Source organism: Gymnogyps californianus, chromosome 6 (genome assembly GCF_018139145.2).
Source record: "Gymnogyps californianus isolate 813 chromosome 6, ASM1813914v2, whole genome shotgun sequence".
NCBI classification, from domain to species: Eukaryota; Metazoa; Chordata; class Aves; order Accipitriformes; family Cathartidae; genus Gymnogyps; species Gymnogyps californianus.
In genome coordinates this window covers 12696949-12707768 of record NC_059476.1, presented here as the reverse complement: position 1 = coordinate 12707768, position 10820 = coordinate 12696949, and the positions used below count along the sequence as shown (strand labels likewise).

General features: G+C 40.8%; 1 long non-coding RNA gene across 1 annotated transcript; it reads right to left on the bottom strand.

Annotated features, from left to right (window-relative positions):
• Positions 1-4983: 4983 nt before the first annotated feature.
• On the bottom strand, positions 4984-9438 carry LOC127018000 (uncharacterized). Its single transcript, XR_007766674.1, has 3 exons — positions 9268-9438; positions 6376-6670; positions 4984-6184 (listed from the first exon to the last, which is right to left on the bottom strand). It is a non-coding gene; the product is annotated as an uncharacterized LOC127018000 (long non-coding RNA).
• Positions 9439-10820: the final 1382 nt, after the last annotated feature.

Sequence of the window (10820 nt, the reverse complement as noted above, 5' to 3'; positions counted from 1 at the left end):
GTTAGCTAATTTTCATTCACAGAAAGTCACAATGATTTTTACTCTAAATTCAGGTACAAAAAATGAATCCTGATTTTCTTTTAAGGTGGGGAAATTTCAACTTACAATAGAAAAAAAAAAATTAGAAAATCATTGACCTAGAAGCAGTATGGCAGGACATGACTTTGAGATATCTGTTGGTCTATTCCCTGATCGTTTTGGAAAATTACTATATTTACATCTATTCTGACATTTTTTCTAACCTCTTCTTTACAAACTCCAGTGAAATTTCTATAATCCATATGTCTGGCTCTTTTTAGGTGCTGGGATCACTTCTATGGCCACCTGTAAGACTGTTTTCAGTTTTCCCTCATTTTTCTCAAAGTGTGGAGCCCATAAGCAAAGGAAGCATCACAGCAGAGGTTTTCTAATGCATAACACTCCTTCCTCTACATTTAGGTAAAAGCTCTCTAGCGTTTCTGCACTGGTGTGATATTCCTGGTTCTTGCTGTTTTGTAACCTCATAGAAGCCTTAGATCCACTCCTGCAGAAAGCCTGCTGAGCCAGGTAGTCCTCGTCTTCTATGTGATACTCTTCATTTGCTCTTACTGAATCACAGACTTTTTTCTTGCACACAGTTCCTCTGATTTATGAAGTTCATTTTGAATTCTTCTCAGTGTTTGTGGCATCTGCAGACTTTCCAGGTTTCATATGATCAGTAAGCTATACTGCCTACATCAGAAGATACTAATAATTATTTATTTTAATTTATTAATAAATTATTAATAAAATAATCAGTAGTACCAGTCTTAAGGCAGCTCCCTGTGCACCCAATGTAACACATCCTTCCAATTTGATTGGGAACTGCTAGCAGGTACTCTGGAAGAGCAATTTTCCAATAAGTAACTTGTTCACTTTACCTAAGTTTCATTTGGAAATTTTTTCCTAGCCTGCTTCTTTGAATGTCATAGGGAGCCTGTTTGTTTCTAGGGAATAGAGTTATTATTTTAAAGTGATTCATAAAACGATGTTTTGTATTTTCATCTAATTCAGATAACCAACACACATGTAGCATCCTTAACCTTAATAGGTTCCAAAGATCAAAGACGCCTTCCCTCTTGCTTCCTCTCACAAGGAAAGGAGGTGATTGCATAGCATAGTGAGGTGGTGGGAAAGCCATCATGAATGTGTTAGACTGATACAATAACCAGAACAGATGTCTCTCTATCTATCAGAAAAGCACAGCTGCTTTGAAAATAAATGACAGACTTTTTACTGACTAAAAAGAGATTTACAGCATAAAACCCCCACATCATTCAGTTGCAACCATAGAGACAGGAGGCTAATTAGAGCTAATCTAGAGCAGATTTGCCCTTTTGCAAAACAAGAAGTGCTCACATCACTTGAAAACAGACCAGTCTTCGGTAGACACTCCCTGTCATCCTGAGGTCTGTGTTCCCACAGCTGCAGGTCCCTGGCTGCAGTTGCTGTGGCCAGAACTTCTCTAGATCTAAGTGTCATTATCTCTAAGCAAGCACCACTAATTTAATCATTATGGATCTGGTCTATTTTTTTCCTAAAATTCATCGCTTTCCAACCCTCTGTATTGGGTTTGCATGGCAAGGTTTTGGTAGCGGGGGGGCTACAGGGGTGGCTTCTGTGAGAAGCTGCTAGAAGCTGCTAGAAGCTTCCCCCATGTCCGACAGAACCAAGACCAGCCACTCCAAGACAGACCTGCCACTGGCCAAGGCTGAGCCCATCAGCAACAGTTGGTAGCGCCTCACTGATAACATATTTAAGAAGGGGAAAAAGTTACTGCGCAGCAGCAATTGCAGCCGGAGAGAGGAGTGAGAAGATGTGAGAGGAACAACTCCGCAGACACCAAGGTCAGTGAAGAAGGAGGAGGAGGAGATGCTCCACACACCGGAGCAGAGATTCCCCTGCAACCCCTGGTGAAGACCATGGTGAGGCAGGCTGTCCCCCTGCAGCCCATGGAGGTCCATGGTGGAGCAGATATCCACCTGCAGCCCGTGGAGGACCCCACGCCGGAGCAGGTGGATGCCTGAAGGAGGCTGTGGCCCCGTGGGAAACCTGTGCTGGAGCAGGCTCCTGGCAGGACCTGTGGGCCCATGGAGAGAGAGGAGCCCAGGCTGGAGCAGGTTTGCTGGCAGGACTTGTGACCCCGTGGGGGACCCACGCTGGAGCAGGCTGTTCCTGAAGGACTGCACCCTGTGGAAGGGACCCATGCTGGAGCAGTTCGTGAAGAACTGCAGCCCATGGGAAGGACTCACGTTGGAGAAGTTCATGGAGGACTGTCTCCCATGGGAGGGACCCCACGCTGGAGCAGGAGAAGAGTGTGAGGAGTCTTCCCCGTGAGGAGGAAGGAGCGGCAGAAATAATATGTGATGAACTGACTGCAACCCCCATTCCCCATTCCCCATCCCCCTACGCCACTCGGGGGGGGAGGAGGTAGAGAAAATCAGGAGTAAAGTTAAGCCTGGGAAGAAGGGAGGGGTGGGGGGGAAGGTGTTTTAAGATTTGTTTTTGTTTTCTCATTACTCTTCTTTGATTTGTTGGTAATAAATTAAACTAATTCCCCCAAGTGCATGGTGCTTAGTTGCTGGCTGGGGTTAAGCACTAAATCCAAAACACAGCACTGTACCAGCTACTAAGAAGAAAATTAACTCTATCATCTCAGCCAAAACCAGGACACCAAGTCGAGTCTGTTTTGCCCATGACGGTAATTGGTGAGTGATCTCCCTGTCCTTATCTCGACCCATGAGCCTTTTGTTATATTTTCTCTCCCCTGTCCGGCTGAGGAGGGGAGTGACAGAGCGGCTTTGGTGGGCACCTGGCATCCAGCCAGGGTCAACCCACCACACCCTCCCTCCCCCCAATTCAATCTGGTAATTTTCTATAGCCATTTGGTGCTGTATCACAGCCCTATGAAAGTATTCTGTATGAAGATTTAGATAATAACACAGCTAAGTATTCCTCACCATGCAGGACAATCCTTATTAATCCTCCACTGGGGCTTTGTCCTCACACATTTATCTCATACAAGCAAAATATAGCTGGCTAAAAAATACCCAGAAAGAAAAGGTCACATTTACAAAGCAGGAAATATTGCCTTCCCCCCAAGAACAACGAAGCATCCAGTAAATCCTTAGTAATGAAGAAACAATAAATTTCTGTCAGTATATACTGGTCTTACGAGAGAGGAAAGTTAAATTGCTGCCGTCTGGCTTGGTGACATGATCCCCAGACGGCTGGAGGAAGCTTTTGCCTGGTTGCTCGTTCTCATTCTTTAGCTTCAGTGGAAGATGAATCGGGAACAGATGGGAGGTCCAGTTTCAAATCCATCATTCACCAGCCCCTTTCCTGAACAAAAATCATTAGGTTGCCTTCAGGATTCGTCAGCACTTGCCGGCTGGTCTGGAAGCCCAGTTGTGTTGTTTGGGAGTCATTCCTCAAGGCACCACTGTCGCCCTCCCGCCTTGCTCCATATGCCCTGACACGCTGGGATAAATCTGAATCAACCATCTCTAAACTTTTGTGCAAACACTGACACACACTTTCCCCTCAGACGTTTGCAGAAAAATGGAAGAAAACCTAATCTGTATGCGGTCAAAGCCCCTCTCTCTGGCTTTGTGAGCCACAGAGTGCTACAATAAGTAGAGGAGCAGGCACTGCCTATCTGGCTCTGCCAGAGCAACGCTAGCCATTTGTAAGCTTGGGATGTGATGTGAGTTACTGTACAAATTTCCCAAGTGAATTAAGCATTGCAGATATCAAATATAGACCTACACAAGAGAAAAAGAAAATATCAGGAAAAAAAAATCCTTTGTACCTTCACCTGGAAAAACAGATGGATGTGTTGGAAGCAGTCTGTGGGAGTTAGTTGTCTGTCTCAAGTTAATCGTAAGGGATCTTCTAGGCCCATTACAAAAAAACTCTGCCATAAGGAAGATGCCATAATCAGAGTTTCCTCATCCACAGTTAGCTGTCATACCTGTTAAGTTGTCTTTCCCAAATTAAAAAGGAATTTCACCTGGTGGAAAAAATGCTTTGTTTATGTCTTTTTCCCTATGTAGTTAGATGTGATGAATTTGTAACAGATTTGTATGGAAGACAAGTCCTCCAAGAATAAAGCAAGCAATCATAACAGTGGCTTTTCTTTAAGTTACGGATTCTTTTGTAATAGCTCTAAGACTTGATTCAGTGAACTACTAAGGCATACACTGCTTGTGCACAGTGTTTTAATTTCCTTGACTTTCGCCAAGGATTTACAGCAGTCTGAAAGACCAAGTTATTAGAAACAGAGTTACCTAAGGTGGGAACTTCTGTTGATTTCATCAGACAATTATCCTTCCTGAACTATTTGCAGCTGTATTTCATCCTAATTTGACTAACACACAGTACTTGATAATCAGTGAGATACTCCCCGGCTTTGGAAATAGATTTTTACACTTCATCTCTGTCTGTATGTTTGTTTCATGCATTAGACCACCAAGCTGCCTACCTAATGAACAACAGAAAGGACACACACAGTTTTCCAGGAAAAAAAAAAAATACAAAATCCTTCATGATCCGAGTCCCTGCCAGGCTTTGTGAATCCCATTGCATTTCAAAGCAGTGAAATCATCCCAGTTTCCTAGGGTCATATAACATTTTCGTTAGATATGTCAGTCTCATTACTTTATTGGTCATGGCCTCCATTTTTGTAAATTGCTCTGAATCCTAAAATTCTCTGGGTAGAAGTCCTTCTTCCCTACTTTGAGGCAGGACATGGTTTACCAAGACTACCCTGGAAATATATTTGTCTAATAATATACTCTTAATTCATAGCTTAATAGACATCTCTAATCTCCCTTCCTGCTATTTCAGTCAACTACTTCTTGTCCAACAGTCTGTGGACAACAATCAAGACATATATCTCAATATAACAATAACCAGTTTTATAACAATCCATTTATTTTCAAAATCTTTAATAATGCCTCCCCTTCAGTCTCTTCTTTTCCAGACAGAACAAACCCAAATTCTGAACCTTTCTTCGCAGTTCTTTCTTACTTCATCTGTTGGGCAATTCTCCTCCAGAACTTGCTCCTATTGCATGATTCTTAATATCCGGTACCAAAACCTTAATACAGGACATCACCTCCAGAGGCCTGTTTCAACTTAAACTGTCCTACAATGGTTTTTCTATAATCTGAAGCCTTCAAAGAGCCAGAGGAAAATGCATGATTATTCTGCATGTCTTCTGCATCAAGCTGCTGTTCATGAAGAGAATATGATTATTTGTTCCCAGAGCTTGTATTGCTGAGCCCTGTTCTATGACCCTTATCATATTCTTTCTAGAAGTACTGTTGCTGAGCCAGATAGTCCCTATTTCATGTTTGTGCAACTTAATTTCTCATATGTGCCGTGCTTTACACTTCTCTTCACTGCATTCTATCCTATTATTATTAAGCCTAAAAGATTAATCCAGAAAAAGATCAAGTGGCAGTAGATTTTGCCTATCCAGTAGGTGGAAACTTTTGTATAATTCTTGTATCTTAATTATACCAAGAGGCTGATAGTCATCAAACTGTGACTAATTTGATAATGTTTAATTAATTTTCAGCAGTAGAGATGACTTAGACTGAGATTATGTTGTCCCTATTTGAAACTTTTGACATAGTGATGTGACACCTTAGGAGGTGCCAAATAGCACAAGACAGAGCTGACTCATGATTTTCGAAAGTGTAAACACAAAATCAAGCTTTCTCCAGGTATATAAAAGTTCATATGCGGTGCCTGAGTCCAGACACAGTCTGGCAGTTGACCAGAAATATGATGTTGGGTCCAGCATGCACCCTGAGACTCATCATGTTGGAGGCAGGAGAAGTTTAGAGCAGAACCATGATTAGCCCCCAAGGATGAAAGTTAATAGCATAAACCACTGGAAAAAAAACCCAGCAGTTGGAAAGGCGTATTATAGGAGCAGATCCAAGCCTAACACCACTCAGCGCAGCAGCTGGCACGGACACTGTCTCCTGGTGTACACCGTGCTTGCAGTACCCTGTTCCTCCAGATGGGAGAATTACTCAAGTCAGATCAGAGGAAAGCAGAGAACACAGCCCAGTCTCACCGGGCCGGGTAGGGTGTGCGTCTCCCACTGCTGCTGTCCATTGGATCCACTATGCAGGTGCGCAGCAGCATATACCTACTCAGATGGATAGAAAAAGCCGTTAACTTCAACAACTCAGGTCCACGTGCCCTTCGCACAGGGCAAGTCCAGCCTGAAGAAGTTTTCCTGACCTCCTCTCATGTACACAGGCCTTCCTCAGCCTCCACCGTGGCTGCTAAACCAGCCTGTGTCAGTTTTCCCTAACTTATCCTCCTGGTAGACCTTACCTGCGGCTGTTCCGGCCTTTGTGCTTTCTCTTCTAGGAGCCACCAGGGCTCAGCATGGTATTCCAGATAAAGTCTCACCATCGCTTTGTACTCTGCAATGATTTGTTTTGTATCGCTGCCTTGTGCCATGGAATTCAGATTTTTCTGTCCCCATTGGATATTACTTATCTTGATAGGCTGAAGGGTCCTATTTGTCTTTTCTGAAGTACTGCAAGATGAGGGCTCACAGTCATCCTATGCTCAACTAATCCATTTGCTTTTCCTCCTCTGTCACTTCTGCTGCAGAGTTCCCAGCCTAAATGAGAAAAATCTTATGATTAGTCCCAAAGTGTATGAACTTGCCCTTTGTTAGCCTGAATCTCATTCCATTTCTATTGCTTCCCCTTGAAGGTCATTGAGTTCATTTGAAAAATATCCCAATGCTCCTCTGCACTGTTATCTCCAAATTCTGTACCATCAGCAAATTCCTACAGCACCAAAGTCCCTAATGAAAATATTACACAAAACTGAGCCTAAGAACAGTCCTTAGGTAACTTGGCTAGGAGCCTACTTCCAAGTCCAACCCATCCCCATTTAATATTCTCTTTTATCCAGTTCTTCCCTCATTTTTCAGCCTTACCTTCCTCTTTTTAACTCACAAATCTTCATGTAATCCTATATCAAATGCTTTACTGAAGAAGGAAAATTAGAAGATCTGCTTTTTCCTTGTATAGAAGAATGTTTATTTTACAAAAAAAAAAAAAAAAAAATTACATTTGCTTAGTATGACCAAGTTTTAGCAAACCTAGGTTGTGTGTTGCTGTGATTTCTATTTAAGTCCAGGCCTTTATTTGTTCTTTTCCTCCAAATATGTTCTAAACCTTTATACACAGCTGGGATCAGACCAATTGAACTACAGTTGTTTGGAATACCTTTTTTCCTCCCAGTTTTAAATACAATAGAACATCTTCCCCACGTCAAAAGACACATCTATAATTGCCCTTAGTGGAGGTCTTGGCTTTACTAGACAACTGGCTACTCCACCAACAAATAAACATCGCTCTGGCTCCATTTGCTCTTTCTTTATTCTTGTATTAAAATGACTCCAGAATGTTTCATTGTTTTTCCATATCTTATGTTGCAGCTGCATCCTGCAGCTGGTCTGAAGGTAAACCTGTCATTTTGTGCTGCCATTGGTACTCCGCTCTCAGTGACACTTGCCATTTCATGGCAGATGAACATCTGATACGCAGTTGTACCCTTCTCTTTTTGGTACACATTTCTTTTAACCCAGTTACTGGGAACTTTTATCTTATCCTCCCACATTGCTCTTTCAGTTCCTTCCTCCTTCCCCCTCAAAAACCAGGGATAAATCCTTACTTTATAGATAGAGACAGGCAGGCTAAGGTTGCTTCAAGCATTAAAATTAATGAATCCCACAACTAAGACATTTCCAAAACAATGTGCTTCTTTATTTCTGGTAAAATTTTTAACAAAACAGTCTGGCGTGTTACTTTGTGATGTCAGTTCAGGTAGGTAGACATTTCTTTCAGTATAAATGGCTATGCCATTCATAAAAAGGAGTATCTGCTCTATGGCAATTTCAGTAACTTCCCTTAATTTCTTTTTTATGTGTTATGAGGATGGTTGATGCTTCTTCATGTTATGATCTTGTGTATTATGCTACATTATAGTTATTCAATAAAGAATAAGTCTTTTTTTTAAAAAAATAAGGCATGCAAGTAGTTTAGAGTATATCTCCCTAGTCTCTGCTACGGAATATATTGCCTTGTGGAATTTCAGCCTCTTTCTTCTTTGGGGGAAAAAGATAGATTTTCTAAGGAAAAAAAAAAATCAAAGCAAAAAAGACACAAAGATGACTAGGTCTTGAATTAGTGCGAATTAATATAATCTTCAATGATCTGACTAGTTTCATTTTTTCCTCAAAAACATTGTAGTCAAGCAATAGTGTAAGTTTTTGCTGGTGCTTTATTTCTATTATTATTTTATGTTCTATTATTCTATATTAGGATTTCAATAGAATAAACCAAAATCCCAAACCAATAGACACTCTTCAACCTGGGAATCAAGACAAACCTAAAAACTACTAAACGGAAAAAATGATATTATAGGAACAGTGGGAGCTCAATAAAAATTCATAAGTCATTGCAAAGATAGCAAAGAAGCAACTTTTTTTGGACCAGGAATCTCTGAATCTTCCCGTGCACATACCAACAAACCTATACTTTTAATGTGTCTCTACCATTGTATCATAAATTATTCCATAGCTGATGATCATGTGAAGTTTTACATACCCGACTGTTACATCTGGATATATCCACCAGAGCTTAGCAGTCATTACTTTGCAAGTAGTTTCACAGGCAGCAACAGGCTTGTGAATCAAAAGTATCCCTGCATTTCAAGTGGAAAACATTTCAAATTTGTCCTTCATTTTACCTAGACAATAAAATTAGGACTCAAAAATCACAGTGCATTCAGTGGCAGGACTCCCATGATGAAATTAAAAAGATACCAGCAAGCAAATCAGAGGCATCTAGCCCGTTTTTAAATGCAATAAAAATAAATCCTCATCTCCACAAAGGAGGAGGCCTAAAAGATAACTTGCCTTGAAGACGACCTTCAAAGGGAGAAAAGAAACAAAAGCTGAGCATAAGTACAAGTGCAGAATGCCCCCAATAAGCAAGACTTGCAGAGGTCATTCTGCAGATAGATTAGTATAAATTAAGCTTTAACCAACTGTTTATAGTCCTTGCTGGATAATTCCTGATTTACCACTGTTACCCAGGAAAGCGCCAAACTGCTAAGGTAAATTACATTTAATTGTGATGTGGAGAGATTCACAAAGTTCTGGCGTTTAAAATAAAATATTTTTAAATGGTTCACATAACTTACCAGCACAATCCTCTTGCAATATGTCTGTGTGGAGTTTCTGCAGACCTTAAGTGTCCATCATGCAAATTAAAATGGTCATTTGGAGGAGACATAACAGAACCAAGGTGCAAGTCTCTCCTGACTGCCGATGCCAGCCTCTTGTGGATTTAGACAATATCAGGCTGCTCTTTAAAGGTTCTGAATTTCAAACAAAAGAATAATGAGGGTAAAGGGTTAAATCTCAGAAGGGAACAGAAAAGTCTATATAAAATTTGGCCTTGTTACTGAGTACTTCGCATGTGTATATACATACACACATGCAAGTGTATACATGCATATATTTACATACATAAATATATGTAATATTCTCTCCTCAATAACTGAATCCTTTAAATGAAACATTTAAATACAGCACTGAACAAAACAAGAACAGAGAACATGAGAAATAGAAAAGGAGGGACACTCTAGTATCAAATGCACAGTATAAGTAAAGTGAATAGGCTGTTGCAAGCAAAGGTAAACTGTGGGCATTTCTTTCATCCTCCAGATTCCTCTTTTGTTCGGTCAGCTAAAAATATATTCCTAAAATATCATAAAAACTTCCACTCCAACTGTCTATGTGATCTATGCTCTCATTGAACTATTCAGCTGGGTTTAAGGGTAGGACATTTTCTAGGGACATTACTGCTCTTTCAGAAACACAGCTCCTTTCTCTGCTGAGTCCTTTTTCATTTTTCTTCTAGCTCAGACAGCAGAGAGAGGAAAAGATCAACGTGAACACAACACATTTCTTTGTTCAGTTACCTATAAGAAAGGATGAAGGAAAGGCCTGGATAAATTGTTACCTTTGAAGCTACTACTGTGGAATGAATATCTTATAATTAGTTAGAGATTGATAATATCCACAGGCTGGGACGCTGCGTTGATGGGTGCTTTACAAACATACAAAAAGCAGGGTCATCTAATGCTTTTGTATTCATAGAGTAAGTCCTTCCGCCCTCTCTAGGAATGGGGAGCCCATACAATGAGAGAATTTGACCCTCAGGATGGCTTACAGAATTGCTAGTCCCCTCAATTACCCTGCTCACATATGAGGAGCTCAAAGAAATGCATCACACCATAATATGATTGTCCCTCATTCAATCTGGGAAGATCATTATCTCTGGAGTTAATAGTACAATATTTAACCCAGCAGAGTATATTTAGAGTTGCTATTAAACAATAGTATTGAACTAAGCAATAACCAGCCCTTGTCTCAGCTATTTATGATTCCAGCAATATATTATATGCATCACTGGCTTTCTCTTCTGGCATCTGTAAACTCTTCTGACTAGTTAAATGCTCCAGCATTGATACTAGAAGCAGCAATCACTACATGCCGATTTGCTGCTAATGAAGGAAACAGATCCAAGACCTAGGGTCACCTTCCTTTATCCACAATGCATTCTAATTTTTCTAAAACAAGGTTTATTTGCTAGGAAGAGAGGAGGAGGGGAGGGGAGGAGAGTTCTGCTGATTTCATTGTACTGCTCTGAAAGGAAAGCAAGATAAACAGATAATCATTTCTCTGTCTC